The 17,131-nt window shown below is 43.4% G+C and overlaps 1 pseudogene; it reads left to right on the forward strand.

Annotated features, from left to right (window-relative positions):
- Positions 1–739: 739 nt before the first annotated feature.
- On the forward strand, positions 740–1,082 carry Atp6v1g1l1 (ATPase H+ transporting V1 subunit G1 like 1; annotated as a pseudogene).
- The last annotated feature ends 16,049 nt before the right edge of the window (positions 1,083–17,131 follow it).

Below are 17,131 nucleotides of genomic sequence, written 5' to 3' on the forward strand. Positions count from 1 at the left end.
AGAACTCCAATGGATTATTGCTCAGAAGACAAAGTGATACAACTATTTAGGAATACTGCAGGTAGTTCCTCCTGAAGTCAAATAGATCCATAGTCAAAGACGCAAGCTGGGGGACTTACACTGTACAACTTCAAAACTTGCAATAACATCCCTTTGATGGATTTGTTATTTAAGTATTTAACACAGGGTCTCACTAGGTAGCCCAAGCTGTGCTTGAGCTCCTCCTCCCACTTCCCCAGCTTTCCAAATGCTGGAATTGCAGGTCTGCATGAGCATGCTTTGCTTAAAGTGTACTATGACAACAGGGACTGGAGAGAGATGGCTCCATGGTTAAGAGTACATGCTGCTCTTGTAGGTGACCAGTTTGATTGCCTGTACCCTCAGCAATCAACTCACCATAACCTGTAACTCTAGCCTGGGGGATTCAATGCCACCTTCTGGCCTCCTTAGACGCTACGCTTGTGCACATTCAGATGCAGATGCACAAAGAGAGTCTTGTAAAACTTTCTGAAGACTTACTATGCCACTGTAGTAATCGAACAGTGTGACAACTGCATTAATTGAATAAGGCAGATATATACAACAATGGGACAGAAAGGAGAAATCAAAACCAGACTCATTATAAGTCAGCTGTTTACAAAGGTCTGAAGGTAGTTCAATGAAAGAAAGGAATGTCTTTTTAAAGGCTTCTACATGTGTTTGACTTAGGCTGTTCTCTCAGCCAAAAGTCTCCACAATAATGGCTAGCCAGTCCCAGGGCATCCAGCAGCTACTGCAGGACGAGAAGCAGGCGGCCAAGAAGGTGTCCGAGGCCAACAAGCGAAAGAACCAGAGACTGAAACAGGCCAAAGAAGCCCAGGCTGAAATTGAACAGTACAGCCTGCAGAGGGAGGAGTTCAAGGCCAAGGAAGCTGCAGCACTGGGGTCCCATGGCAGTTATAGCAGTGAGGTGGAAAAGGAGACCCAGGAGAGGGTGACCATCCTCCAGAACTACTTTGAGCAGAACAGAGATGAAGTCTTGGATAACCTTTGTGTGTGATATCTAGCCAGAAATCCATGAAAACCACTGCATAAACAGATAGGAGGCAGAAGGGCCTGCTCTGTTGGTTAGCATGGGATCCGGCCCCATAGAATAGGAAACCTCCACAGAGCTCGAGTTCTGTTCTGGAGGGCGTTATATTATTTCTCTAAGCTGTTGTAGGCCCCCTTCACTTTTTGAGAGTATCAAATCTAGCTTTTTGTACAGACTTACTACGTACCGGAAGTTCCATCTTCTTACCTTGTTTGTCTATAAGACGTATATGTCACCCTTTGTGTTCTTGCAAGTAATGGGTATCAATGCTGACTTTTCTTTTATTAGTCTAGTAGAAAAAAAAAAGATTCTTTGAAGAAAGAAGGGGAGTAAATTGTTCCCTTCTCCTTTCTTAAAGGTCGGGGGCATTATCTATGAAAAAGTAGTAAGTAGTTACTTGTAACTCCTATGAAGACGCAGCCAGCAGTACAGTACTCCTCCCGGATCATTTAGGACAGTGAAGATGCTTGTTCAGGCTGCTGTCAGTGTATCCTAACCCAAGTCACTAGAGGCTAGGATGCAACTTGTTACATGTTATTTGGTGTGCTTGTAATCATTTAAAAGTAAAACTTTGGGGAATTTAGCTCAGTGGTAGAGCACTTGCCTAGCAAGCACAAGGCCCTGGGTTCAGTCCTCAGCTCTGGAAAAAAAAAAAAGAAAAAAGAAAAAAAAAGTAAAACTTTGTCTTGCCTTCCAAAAAATGTCTTTTTAATGCAAGAATAAATATATATATATGAATATATGGACCATGTATACATATATAGAGTTTAGATAGATAGACAGGCATATATAGATGGGCATAGGTGAGAGAGAGAGAGAGAGAGAGAGAGAGAGAGAGAGAGAGAGAGAGAGACATGGACCTTAACTACTATCTCACATCACATATAAAAATTAAATCAAAATGGATCAAAAAGCTAGCAAGAGATTAAATTGATATGAATTTTTGAAAGAAGATCCTCTATCATTGGATGAAGACATTTTTTAGAAAGGGTATAAAGTGAATTTAAATGAAAAGAAATGATAAGTTGGACTCCACAAAACAGCTTCATAATTTAAAGCTCAAAGTACGTGCTGCCTACTGAGAGAAAATATTAGCCAAACATACCTCAGAGAATATTTGCATATGAAATATATAAAGAATTTTGATAACTCACAAAAAACAAAACTACACTTTATTTTGTATAAAATGAAGGGAAATTAGAGCAGACATTTCTTCAGTTTGTAAAATAACACATGGATGTTATTATGCATCGAAACAATGTAAATTAAAAGTGAAAGAAGAAATGATCGAATAAATTGAATTGCTCTCCTTTATGCAAGAGATCAGAACACACACACACACACACACACCACACACACACCACACACACACAAACACACACACACATACACACACACCACACACACACCACACACCACACACACACATACACACACCACACACACACACACCACACACACACCACACACACACACACCACACACACACCACACACACACAAACACACATACACACATACACACACCACACACACACACACCACACACACACATACACACACACCACACACACCACACACACACACCACACACCACACAGACACACACACACACACACGATCAGAAGCAACTTTTTCAGAATTCTGGGAGCTCACCAGGCACTTGGGGAGCTGGTCTCCAAGAAGACAACAGAATCTCACCGAGACAAGGAGCTTTTCCCATCCTTTCTTTCCCTGGATTCCCACCTACCCTTCCCATCTTCCTGTACGGTAGCCTTGAAAACTTGCAGCACCAAACCAGAGCCCAAGCCAGCACCCTGGCAGCCACTGAAGGGGGAAGAACTGAATGCCACCATGTGACCTGTTTAGTGGCTTCAAAGAGCACCAATTCAACGCACACTTCTTTGACTTGAGGGAGGGTTCATACAGTACCTCCTAGTGACCATTTTTCTAAAGTTGGTACAGGCGACCGCTTAGTGTTACAGCCAGGTGAGGGAGTAGATAAATCCCAGTTAGAAAACCCAGTAGATGAACCAGAAGAGTTAACAGGGAAACCAGGGGGAATGAAACAACCATAATGGCCTGAGATCCTTTCCTTTACCCTGGGTACCTAACAGGCTACAAGCATGTACCACCAGGCTGTGGGGAACCATGGAGAGGACCAGAGAAGAGTGTAAGGCAGTACCTCCAGCTGACCACGAGGCTCTGTGCAGGCAGGAATTGAGGGTCGAGGTAGAGGGGCTGAGTATTTAAGGCATATTTAGGCATTCACAGAGGGACTGCATTAGATTTCTCCAGAAAGATGGAAATAATCAATTGACCGTGTATAATTTATAGGAGCAGATTGTATAAATCACCTCACACAATCACAGGCTTGCTGAATGGTCCCTCAATAATATCTGTAGGTTGTGGCGGGGGAGGCAAACCCATAGCTTTTTAGCACAGTACGCCGGAAGCCTCAAAGCAAGAGAAACCAATAATAGAGTACCAGCCTGAGACCGAAGGCTTGGAAGGCTCTCAGGAGCGCCTTGCATGAACCCATGTTCAAAGCTGATGAATCTGAGGTGTGACATATGGGAGCAGCCAGGGCTACTGTGGAAAACATACTCTCGCTCAAAGAAAGGTTAAGAAAGAAAGGTTTATTTCCCCCAAACTCGTACTTGAAATCCACCCTTGAAAATGAAGGTGCAAGGACCCAGGATCTCCAGTTGGTGGAAGGGCTCTGAGTGCAGAGCATTTAGGGTGGAATTGACGTCTTTATGTAAGAATTCCACAGGAAATGGACCCTGTTGTATGAAGACATAGCAAGAAGACTCCCACACATCAAAACTAGCCCCAGGTCAGGAGACATCTGGCAGTGTCCTGATCTCAGGATTCTGTCTTCCAAAACTCCGAGTGATAAAGTTCTGCCACCTTGAAAGCCACCCGTCCTATGGTAATTGTTATAGCAACCCAAACAGTGGCAGTTATTAATAGCACTCTTTAACTCTCACAAGTACTCCGGCTTATACACTAATTTACGCAGTCTCTGTCCCCTTGAGGAACCCACAGGGACAGAATGTCACCGAGAGGTAAGCTCCGGTGGGGTTGACGACAGATGACTAAGAAGTGAGGCACCTTCATAAAGCCAATCGGGAATTGGTAGACCATGGTGAATAGGGAGAAACACAAGATGCTCCCCAAATGGGAACAAGAAGTATCCTGGAGGGCAAGGAATCATCCAGAAACTGTGCTGCAACTCTCCTGGAGGTACCAGCCTTGCCCAGAGAAAAATTAACATACGGTAGCAATTTACACTAAATACCCCATCCTTCTTTATTCTAGAAAAAGAGGACCGAGTTCACTTTCAGAGCTTCAACCCTAGTGGAGCCTTTAATAGCAGGAACTGAAAGAATACAAGTGAGCCTCTGGGATGAACTAGAGGTGAAATCCCCCACGGAGTCAGCAAGCAAACAGACTCAGACCGGAGTGTTGGCTGGAGAACACTGTTTTCTTTGGTCTCTCCGGGGCAAGTCTGTGGGATTCCTGCTCAGGGTTCCCTGGCTTGGCAAGCACCTTACGAACGTCTCTGAAGCAGACCTGGGCTTCAGAGCAAAGCTTCACTTCACATTTATCTTCTAGAGGTGGAAAGAGTTACCTTCTTTTTATCTCTTTGCCACAGCTGTTGTCATGAGGTAGGAAAACTTAGAGCCTTTCACTTGGACACTTGTTTCCAGTCAAAGTCCCTGCCCCCTAGGGAGGCTGAAGTCTCTTTTAAGCCACTTCCTAGCCACAGCCTGAACAGCAAAGGCAAACCCACCCAGTGGGAAATCCTCCACAGGTTCAGGCATTTGAACACTGGGCCCCAGAATGGTGGCATTGTTTCAGAAACCATGGAACCTTTAGAAGGCGGGGTCTCCTTGGAGGTGGGTTGCTGAGGGCCAGGTCCTATGAGTGAGAGCCAGGCTCTAGTTCAAGTTCTCTGCTTCCCAGCCACACAAGCAACAAAACAGGTCACCTCTTACTCCCGCTACTAAGCTACCCTCATTGTGATGGTCTTTGTTACTTGTTTCGTGAACGCAGACAAAATCCCAGACAAAAGAAATTCTGGGTAGAAAGGGTTTATTTTCTCCCTCAGTTTGAGAGTACAGTCTATCACAGCAGGGACGTCGTGACACGGAAGTGTGAGGTAGCTGGTCGTGTGGCTTCCACAGTAAGGAAGCAGAGCCATGAATGCTTGTGCTGACTGTTCCCTTCTTTTTATTCGGTCTTGGACTCTGCTCCATGGAGTGATATCACTCGCATTCCGTGTGGGTCTTTCCAACAGAATGAACACAGTCGAGGAACTCCCTTTCAGACATGTCCAGGGGTTTGTATCCATGGTGATTCTAAACCCCATCAAGTTGTCGATCAAAATCAGCCATAATACCTAGTATCTCCCGAAGTGTGGACCAAAATAAATCTTTCCTCCCTCAAGTTACTTCTGTTAGGCATTCTGTCACCGCAACGAGAAACCTAACAAAGGCTCACCCAAGTCCCTTGTGCCCCTTGCATATCGGAAAAGAGCCAAACTCCGGAGACCACTCACAGGACAGTCGCTTAGCAGCTTTTTGGAGACCCTCACTTCCTTTTTCTCCCCAGCTGGGTTTTTCCTTAAAAATCATTTCTGAAAGGACAGCTTGTGTTTATTCTATGGGGTTCTTGGGGGAACTTTGGAAAAGGAAAAAAAAATCAACATCGTAGCGACGCGCATGGAAACCATATGCTTCCCGATGCCGCGTGTATGCTGTGTTTGTGATAGGAGGAAAGATATACAAAAATAACTGCCTGACAGCTCCACCATCCACATGCATCGGAAAATTCAAACAGCCTGTGCTCATATGCAAACACATACGCATACAGTGAAGCTGGTACACGGGTTAAATTTCACAGATCGCTGAAAGAGTTCATTCAGGGGCTGCAAAGTCTAGTTCCCCCCGAAAGCATGCAAGGGATATAAGTGAGGGAACAGGCCAGATGAGACCCTACACAGCTTGGAGTGAAGCTGTGAACTGGACGGGCTCCCCGAGGCAATTATTGTCACACAAAGAAACAGAGAAATCTGACATTTCTTGCGTGAGTTCTCTTGACTTTTCTGATGTTGCGGAATGATTCAGGTTAAGAGAGAGCTTCGGCCAAACAATACATACATTTCCAAGATTCAGTTCACAGCCCTGGAATTTGAGAGCTTGTTGTTGTGTGTTTTTTTTTTTTAATCTAGCATAATTCCATTATCAGCTAACAGATAAGTCAGATGCAAAAACAAACAAATAACAACAGCAAAAACAAACAAACAAAAAGCCCTTTCTTCGTTATACTGAACAGCAGCAAAGGTGTCCAGGGACTCAGTTGTCCTAGCTCTCAGCCCCTTATTTTCTTCACCAGCCTGGTTTACCTTACGAGGTTTCATTTACAGCTACTCAGATGATCCATTTCAGCTGGTTTGTCCTAGTTATTTTCCATTTGTTCCTCAAGGTTCAGCCTGCCCCCTCCCTCGGCTGTGTCTCGGGAGGATGGACTGGACGGGTCTGGCTGATGGCCTCTCTTAACTCCTGGGCATTTAGCTGACTGCGGCCAACAGGAGCTCACAGGAAAGGTGGAAAGAAAATGAAGTTAGTACGCTTCTCCCAGTTTCTGTCAAGTGGTGTATTCTAGCGGTGCCCATTTCCCTGGGTTCCGTAACACACCCTCTCCTTATTCCTTCAGGCATAGGAGTGGCAATGCTCTCCAGAGTCAGGTTCACAAGGCTGCACTGTTTCTAGCTGGTTGCCTCAAAGCCTGAACACAGGCTTATAAATATTTCCTCTATTAAAATCTCTTGCCTTGCTCAGCTGAAGTAAAGAGATCAACCATTTTGGTTTTCCTGAGACTCACCCTACTTTGGTATTGAAAATCTGGTAGAGAAAAATCTCTTAGCTGTGAGGAATGTGGGATTGTTGGCATGGCTAAACATGCTTGTCAACTTGATGAGGCTTAGAGTCTGACTTGTCTGTAATTTGCTTTCTAGATTTCAGGAACTGATATGGTAAGACTGACCCTAAATGTGAGTGACATCACCCTGTGAAACGGGGTCCTAGACTGACTAAAAGAGAGAAAGTCGGCTGAGTACCAGCATGCATCTCTTTGCTCTCTCACTTGGATGCCAACATAAACAGCTGTGTTCTCTTCCTGCCCATGACTTCCCTACCACAAGGGACTGTATGCTTTCAAACTGTGAGCTAGAGAAACCCTCCCCTAACTTAGTTTGGTTGAGTACATTGCTATAGCAATTAAAAAAAAAAAAGTAGCCAAGAGAGTTGATTAACCAGCCGGTGCGTTTGTTCTAACCATTTCTTTCAAGTCGGTGTTTCTTTCATCGCACGACTCCTTTGGAGCTCACGGGTGTTCACAGATTCTCATTTTATCATCTTAGGGACAATGAGTATCTTTAACATATTTAAAGTATTTCTATTGTTCATATTCTGCACCGCCAACTGTTCTCGCACTGCACCCCACTTGCCCTCCCTCTTGCTGTTGACTTTCCTATGTTGAGTCTAGTGTGCCGTCCAGTTTGTCCTCATGACTCAATTTTATAGTTGATTCTATCACACTGAAGGGCTTCTATGGGTCTGAGTAGCTGCGGTTTGTCCATGGTAGTAAGCATTTACATCCTATACCCAGAGGCGCCACAAACCTGTATATCAACTTCTTGAACACAGATCTACCTTCCTTCCTTCCTTCCTTCCTCCCTCCCTCCCTCCCTCCCTCCCTTCCTCCTTCCCTTCCTTCCTTCCTTTTTCTTCCTTTCTCTCTCTCTCCCTCTCCCTCTATCTCTCTTTATCTATCTCTATCTCCCTCCCTTTCTTCCCCCCCCCCTCTCTGCCAGGGCTCTAGACAGTGGCAAGCTCACTTGATTCCCACTCCCCCAAACTTCAAGTATAGAATTTTTGTAGCTACTATTCCATCAGTCAAGGCTCATGGTTTATAGTCATGGCTCAAGGTTTCATGCCTAAGAACTTATAGTTTCTCCCTCAAGGTAGAACTTGAGGCTTCATTTCTTATACCCCATTGGGTGTTAAACTCCTAACCTGCCGCTTGTAGGAACTATGTCTAGGTCAGAGATTGCTGTGATCCCAGATCTCCATTACTGGCTGCTTTAATTTTTCTCATTCATTTTCATGCCTGGAAATTTTTCTTTCTGTCAGGGTGTTAAAAATTGGATTTCAATTTCATAAGTCCTTTCTACAGTAAGCTTGCTCTGCCATGTTTTTCAGAACCAAAGAACGCTTTGAAACAACATAGTAGAGAGAGGCTTTGTGGCTCTACCCTGCTTACATAGCAACTTACAGCTCATAAATTGAGCCAAGAAAGAGCAAGGCTGAGGGGACCAGACTCAGATACTTCACCATGTGTGAATCACTTCTGATATTAATCTCTCATTTACGATGATTGGCACCATGATTCAAGGTGGAAATGAAATATTCATCTCCTATTCAGTATCACCTCATTTGTATGTCCAAGTGTTGACAAAAGAGAAGCCTTTGCCATCTACATTATGAATAATTGTGAATTAATATGCAAGCCTACACCCATCCCAGGGAGAAGAAAATCAGTTGAATTTGCCAACTGCTCAACAACATGGCCTGGATTCAACTGCAGATGTCACCCACGCTGCTCCCACTGTTAGAAATGCAGAAGGGACCTGAAGTTCCTATGAGAAACAGCTTTGGAGAACATTAGAGGAGCTGGAACCCAAGAACCTTGGAACATAAAGATTAAAAGCAATGTTAAAGATCTGCTTCTAATTTAGTAGATGAGAAGGTGAAGCTGAGATTTTATGCTGGGTCTAAACAATTCGATTCCTCCACCACTTCCAAACTTTTCTGCTAAACCGCCACACGGACAGCTTGCTTTTGTAGTTATTTTCTCATTGAGTGAGTGACCTACCAGATTTAAAAAAAAATTTTTTTTTCACCTAAGAATTTATGTGAGGAGATCTTTCAGTTTTGAGTACCTGTGCAGATGTATTAGACAAAGCCAGAGCGCCCCATCCATAGTGTGACTTACAAGCCCAACAATGACAGCTTTTTCATTTGCTTTATTTACGGGGCCCTGAGGCTTCCTGGAGCTCCATGAGGAATGATGTACTGACACTGTGCAAATGTCAGTTTAAGGTTTCAGACATTCCTGCAGGTGTACATGCTGTTAGCACCAAGCCAAGTTCCTATAGCACAAAGTAGTCCTCCTTACCATTTTCCTCTGGATCCCTTCTCAAGCTGAAGGTCAGGAGCAGTAGGGCTTCTGTCTGAATCTCATTGATCCATTTGATCTATTTGATCCATTTAGTAATAAAATGACTGCCCAGTTTGTAAAGTGTTTACCCTCCCAAACATGAAGACCCCAGTTTGGTTCCCCTTGACGGCAATATTTTATAAAGTCAAGTATGATGATACATAATCGTAATCCGAGCGCTAAGAAAGCAGAGACAAGAGACTTGCTGGCCACCAGCTTAACTACTTGGTAAGTTCCAGTCCAGTGAAAGATCCTGTCTCAAAACACAATGTGTGGGTGATGCCTGAGGAATGATAGGATTGTCCTCTGGTCAATGACCAGACACACACATGTGTACTTACAGTCACATGAACACACACACACACACACACACACACACACACACACACACACACACACAGAGTTGGGTGGCCATGGGAGAGCATCTCAGAGGAGTAAGGTTATGCAGAAGTGGAGTCCCAGGGAAAACCACCAACATAATTAGATTAGGGCAATGGATATAATAAAACTAGTATTATTTCCTTCATACTCATTATCATATTCATTAAAAAACAAAGATAAATCTGAGCATGAAGTATCAATATGAATCCTGTTTTACAGCTGAGAAAAACAAATTCATGAAGCAGGAGGCCCTAGACACACACAGAACTTGATTCAGGAAGTGTGCCTCTACACCGACCAATTATTTCTTTGACTTGTTCATAGGTTGGTTGATTGATTAACTGATTGACTCCCAGTGTAGAATAAACCTAGGGCACTGCTTATGCTAGGCCACACTACTATTGAGTTACACTACTATTGAGTTACATCCCCAGCTCTTAGCGCATCAGATCTTGACCACCAGACATATTCACACTCCGTCATCTACCTGGACTAGATGATCCCAGCATTGGTTTGTTCCTTTGAGGTTCATAAGGTCCCCTCCATTCATTGTTTTATAGCTGTAGGTTTTAATGATAACAAAAGCTGCTTAATAAACATTGAGTCAGATACTTTATATGTAGATTTATCTCATTTATTCTCACAAGCCTCCTAGGCATTTTTAACCCCCCACTTGACTAATTAGAAATGTGAAACTGAAAGAGGTTAAGTCAATAGCCCAAGGTTATGCAAGCAATAAGGGACAGAGACTAGATTCAGTTTCTAATTTCAAAGTTAGAGTTCTTGTTACCACCACAATAGGTCTTACCTTTAATATATACCTTGGTGTGACGCTTTGTGTATGAAGTGTCCCCTATAGGCTCATTGTGTCATATGCTTGGTCTGCAGCTAGTGATGTGATTTGGGAACTTTCAGAGGTCAGACCTAGTAAAAGGAGGTAGGTCACTAGGGACAAGTCTTTGGAGGTTAGAACTGGTCCAGATTTTCTCCGTTTCTCTACACCCCATGAGGTAAAGAGCCTCCTCTTTGACAGGCTGCTCCTACTGCAATGACCTGCTTAACAAGCTACCCTGGACTGCACCTCCTGAAACCATAATGCAAACTAAACCTTTCTCCTTTCAATTTGACTCTCAGTCATTTTGATCACAGTTAGAAAAAGTAACTAAAATACCTTGTAATCTTTTGAGAGAGAACATTCCAGGGTCCTTTACCAGACCCATACTAGTAGATCTTGGCCAATTCTAGAATCTGAGTTGTTAAATGACTCTGATGCCAAGTCCCTACTCTTCCATACAGCCACCACAACTAGGCATATGGTGGATAGTAGTACTGTCAATGTAACAAAGCATGCTGCCAAACCCAATCGACTGGATACTGTCTTTCACTATGCCAGCTCAGTTGACTAGATGCTATCATTCACCATGCCTGCTCATTATAAGGGCTGCTTCCTCTCCCAGATCAATACTGGAATACCAGGGAGATAGGTAGTCAGGGGAATCGTCTCTCATGGCAGTGAAAAGGTTAACAACACAATCAAAGAACAAATGCTTTGCCTCACTGGACAGAAACATCCATGGGTAAATCTAAATCTACCATTGGGCAAGATTCACCAAGAATTCATCTCTCTTCACTTTTTAATTTCTTCTATGTTGGCTTAATCCTCTGGCCCAGACACCCATCAGGAACCACATACACAACTTGAAGTTCATACCTGTGTTTTAGTGGTTCCAAGGAGTCTCATTCTTAATTGCTTCTGCAAAAGTCCCAAGAGTGACTCTCTTTAGGCTGCCTTGCAGAGGGGTCTCGTTCTTGACACTGTCCAAAGTGTAGAATACAATTGTTCATCTTCATGTGGCTGGGAATCAGGAAGAGCTGAAAGGACTTGTGGGATGGGTCATGAGGAGGTAGAATGTTCCACAATAGTTGCTAATTACCGGAGCAAAAGTGGCTGTGTACAGTGAGTTCTTCTCCAGGACTGATCGCCCTCCAGACAACCCCATTCTACCACTGAAAGGCTGACTTAGGGATCCTGATGTTCTGTACCAACAAAACAATACCTGCCCCTACTCGACATTATAGAATATATCATAGAATTTTAGGGCTGAAAGAACCTTATTGATCTTCCAGTTCAGCCACTTAAATTTGACATTTTAAAAAATCAACAGAATTAGAAAAATCAATAAACCATTCATGAAGCACACAAGCAAGGAACAAGTTTGTTGACATTTATGGAAAAAGCAAGAAAAAGCCTGGAGTCTTGGAATCTGGTCCCCAGTGAAGGAGGTAAGTCTTTAGAGCAGTGTGGTACCATATTTCATTTATTGACATACAGGACTTTCCTCAATGATATAGTATCAAAAATTTAGTCCCTAGGTCTCCATCTCTGTATCTTGCTGGGAAGTCATCTCAACCCATGTTGTTCAATATTTCTTTTCTCTTCACCGTGTCCCTTCCACCCAAATAGGGTTGGTGTCACTGACAGCCAGCACCATTCCAACTGCCCTCCAAGCACTCACAAGTGATGGACAGGTGGCAGTAGGTGAGATCAAGTTGCTCCTCAAAAATTAACAACTCATTAGAGCTTCTTGGAAAACGTCTCTTCCCTGTCAACTCATCCCTTTCTACTACATTTTGCTCTTCAGGCTCAACAGATCAAAGCCAGCCTATCTCATCCCTTGAGATCCCCTTTCTCAAGGGGTGTGTGGTGACAACCTGATCACCTCCTTTCCCCAGTATCCCAGAGTGCAGTCTATACTACCTGACATGACATCAGTTAAGAGTTCATGGCTAGTGCTTAGCAGAAAAAAGAAGGCGCTGTATTGACAATTCAAATCAGGTTATTGGGCACACCATCTGCCTTCCTTCAAATTAATGGCAAGAAAGAATGGATCCTTTGGGTTTTACTTATTTTTAAATTAGCCAAAGAAAATCAGCAGGCTCTTTCTAATGCATGCTAATCTCTACCATAGATGATATCATATTGGATAATAAGTGACTACAGTCAGGCCTCCGTTCATACCCAGTAGTTTGGGGGAAGAAACAGGTAAAGAATCTTCTTGCCATTCTGTCATATGCCCCTTCTCTTTACATAAGCTTGGAAATATAATGGAACCATGGTCCTAAAGATGAAGCTGGCTGAAATATAGTTGAGCAGTAGGAGCCCAGCAAGAGCATTCTCTGTCATCTCCAGCCCATATCACTTATGCCCAGTCTGCTTGCCTCTCTTCTTCAAGGCTAGTTCCAGAGGCTCATGGGACTGTAGAGTAAAAGCACTCTGGGTAATAATATATTATGAAAAATATTGGATTTGACTGAGGAATTTTCTTCAAATTGTGCCCTCCCCCAGGGCTGACTTCTACACACACACACACACACACACACACACACACACACACACACACACTCACATTTATTTTAGAAAGCTTCTGAGAAAAACACAAATGGGTACCTAAGAAGCAAGCCAGCAACTCATTAGCAGCTGCTACTCCATCTGGACGGGCATATGAGATACCTTGTTCTCTTGGGGAAGAGGGTGCTAATGAGGGGCGAGGGACCAGGAAAGCCTCCTGGGAACAACAATATAGGGAAATTGAGAAGAGTAGGGTAGGGAAAGAGATAGGGACACACACTATGAAGGCTCTGGAGGGTCTGGGGCAAGACCAGAGCACTGCACAAAAACCAGGAGATTGATGAGGAGAAAGAAGAGTGGGAATGATGGGGAGATTTAAATGTTTTAGCTGTTCCCCATTTCCCCTGCATCACTGCTTTTTCTAGATCATACCAGCCAGGATCAGAAGGAAAACTACATCGCATTCCTGATATGGTACTGTGTTGGGGGAAGGGGAGGATATTTATGTTCCTAATATTCACATTAGTGCATTAATAAATTAAAATGATCTTATTACGCTAATTTGTTTCCTATAGATATTATAAAGTATGGAAGGCATTCTTCAGAACCTCTGGCAGGAATCGTTTCATTTGGAAGTGTCTCTTGCAATCTATTTAATACAATCATGTGCTGTTTTCCAGACTCCCGTTGGTGTCCTAGCAGTGGCTCACAATTATAAAAGTATTTCATGGTTAAATAAGCTTAGTGTTATAGTTTAGATTTTACATCCCTAAAGACCTGTGCGTTAAAGGCTTGGTCCTCAGGGAATCACCAGCTACTGAGGAGTTGCTGAAAGTTCCAGGAAGGAGAGACTTCTAGGAGACTCTAAGTAATCTAAGTATGCCGTGAAATGGGATGGGGGCACCCAAGCCCCTCTTTCCTTTTCTCTCCTTTTTGCTGTAGCTTGCTTGCTGCCAGCCTGGTGATGATGTCATTTTGTGTGACTGTGCAATCCCTCCATGCCATCCTGTATGTTCCTCCTAAGAGGACTAAACATAATGGCCCATCTGACCCTGGACTGGGACTTATAAAGCTATCCTTTACTTTTTATAAGCTAACCTTCTAGGGAATTTTGTTATAGTGACTGAGATAAGCAGTGAAGGAAATGCTGACTTCAGTCCCATTGTTTCCTCTTTGAGTAGTGTTATTTGCATATAAGCATATAATAGGTGCTGGCAAGGGCAGCTCATTTTGCTATCAGGAAGTTCTCTCTGCCCTCAGATTAAGTTCTCTAACTTTAGCCCAGATTAAAATCAATGGTGGATTTGTTAACTTGGCCTCACTGGGCCATATTCCCAGAGTTCCTCAGCAGCTACAGAAGATCCCTCTGTGACTTATCTACTGGCCTAGACCACACTGAACAACCCTAGGCCTGACCTATCTCCCTTCTCAAGTTTCCATTTCTCTTCTCTAATTCCCAGAATGGCCACGTAAGTCTAGTTCCTTTACCAGCCCATACAACATCCACTCCTGTCTCCCATGTCAATAGAAGCATCGCAGGAGAAGGCTGTGGTCAGTCCCACTTCCCTTGCTCTTTCTCCACTGGTTCATACAATCTAGCAACTCAACTTGCGTGCGATAGACTGGCATGGAGAGATTGCCATGTAATTGTTATCGACCATTCCTAATATCAGAGTAAAAGTTTTGAAAGATCGCCTTTTGATAGGCCTCCAAATGTAAGCAGTAAATATGCTTTAGCCCTGGTGTCTGTGTCACCAGACCTCCATAGAAACCAGACTCGGGAAAAGAATGTTAATTTGCTTAGAGCAAAGTGTTTCTAGAATTTTTCCATGCTCAGGTCTGATGACAATTCTTCAGAGCTTGAGAACTTAGTGATGGGATCTGTGGTGGTTAATGTTAATTGCCAATGTGACAAAACCCCAGATGATCAACCTCCGGGCATGCTTGTCGGGGATTGTTTAGATTCTGTTGAAGAAGAGAGGAAGACCCAACCACTGTGTAGAGAGCACCTTTCCCTAAACAGAATCCTGGATTATCTAAGAGTTGGGAAACTGATACAAATTCTCCCATGTGTGCATTCATCGCTGTTTTCTTCTGCATGCTGTGACCAGTAGCTTCAATCTGCTGGTGTCTTGACTTCTGTTCCATGATGGGCTGTACCCTGTTGACCCAAACAAATCCTTTCTTCTTTAGGTTGCTTTTGTCAGTGTTTCATCACAGCAACAGAAAATAAGGTATGTACTTGGACACAGAGTCTCATACAGCCAAGAATGACCTCGAACTCATTATGTTGCCAAAAATGACCATAAAATCCAGCTCCTCCTCCCTCCATTCCTTCATACAATATTTTTTCCAATAATCTTTTGGGCATGCAACAAACTGTGGACACATTGAACTTTAATATATCTAGTGTGGATTTTTTTCCTCTCTAAATTTCCTAGGTTAGCACACAAAGTATTGGGTTTTTCTAGGAACCTATCTATTTATATGTTATTGAACTAAGCTCTAATTCATCACCTACCCTGGGTGTGTGGAAGTCTCTATTTGCAGCATCATGTCAGTAGTTTGTGTTTAGGGTTTCCAAATATGGAATGTAATACCCAACCAGCAGTAATTTTGTCTCATGCTAAAACATTATAGCTGGAAAACAGTGAAAGAGGTGATCACCATAGGAAGAACAGCAACATCAATCAACCAGACCGAGAGCTCCCAGGGACTAAACCCCCATCCAAAGAGTACACATGGAGGGACCCATGGCTCCAGCTGCATATGTAGCAGAGGATGACATTGTCTGGCAGCAACAGGAGGAGAGGCCCTTGCTCCTGTGAAGGCTTGTTTCTCCAGTGTAGGGGAATGCCAGGGCAGTGACGTGGTAGTGGGTGGGTTGGAGGGGGCGCATCCTCACAGAAGCAGGGAGACAGGGGATGGGAAGAGGGAACCAGGAAAAGGGATAACATTTGAAATGTAAATACATAAACTATCCAATAATAAATGAATAAAATTTTTAAAAGGTGGTCACATGAGAAGCCTAGAACATGAGGAGTGGATTTATATTTACCGTCATCCCAAAAGAATGAGTGTCTACTGCGTCCCTCTGGCTACTGCTGGAATCTGCGCCTCTCTTAGAGGGGTGGCGTCCTTCCATCAACAGTGAAGTTAAAATGTACCTTTAGCCCACAACTCATTTCTTCTGCAACTCCCAGAAAAGCTAAATGGCTTGAGGAGAAAGGGGGCAGTTGAGATGAATTCATCCTTTGTCCAAAAGGCATAAGTAGGTCTCGAGATAGTTCAGATACACTTTCCACAGTCCTTTCTAGCCTAAGGAACAAGTTATACCAGCAGTAGCCCAGGGTACAGCTTCAGCAGAGAGAAAGAGAGACAGACACAAAGAAACCATTTCTATAATTACAACTGATGACAATCTCATGCTTCCATTTAATCTCCACAGAAGAAGCTCACCAATTGGAAAGCTCTGGCCCTCTGTCCTTCAGCCAATTAGATATTTTTGTCCAATCCAGAATGGTTACCCAGCCTCTGCCAGGCTGAAATTGTGTTTAGAGTTTTATTTTTATAGCTCCTGAGGCATCCCAGTTTTTAACGGGACACTGGAAACTGTCCATACTTGTGGCACATCTGTTCCAGCAAGATCTGTAAGTCCTGAAAAAATGATCATTAAAAAATTAATATAGAGACTTGTTTTACCTTTTCCCTCGATGAGAAGGTGTGCTTTAAATCATCTGAGTGTTTCAATTTCCCTGACTCAAAAAAGTGAAAATAAAATAAAGATTCCTTAATGCATTGGAATTTAGATCCCAGTCGGCTAGGAGGGAAGTGAGTATAAATGACATCTCAATTTCAGGCACCTCATTAGTCAGGGAGACTTGATTTCTGATGATTGCTCCTCTAATTGCTAGCCAGCTAGTCACAGCTGTCTGGTGAGAGTCCCAGGTCCTGGTATCTGGCTCTCTGGAGGTTTGCAGAGCCTCCGCTCATCACTGGGGCCTAAGAAAATTCTGACAGAGGCTATCAGTCCTCTCTGTC

The sequence above is a fragment of the Rattus norvegicus genome, chromosome 10 (assembly GCF_021556685.1).
Source record: "Rattus norvegicus strain SHRSP/BbbUtx chromosome 10, alternate assembly SHRSP_T2T, whole genome shotgun sequence".
Lineage (NCBI taxonomy): Eukaryota > Metazoa > Chordata > Mammalia > Rodentia > Muridae > Rattus > Rattus norvegicus.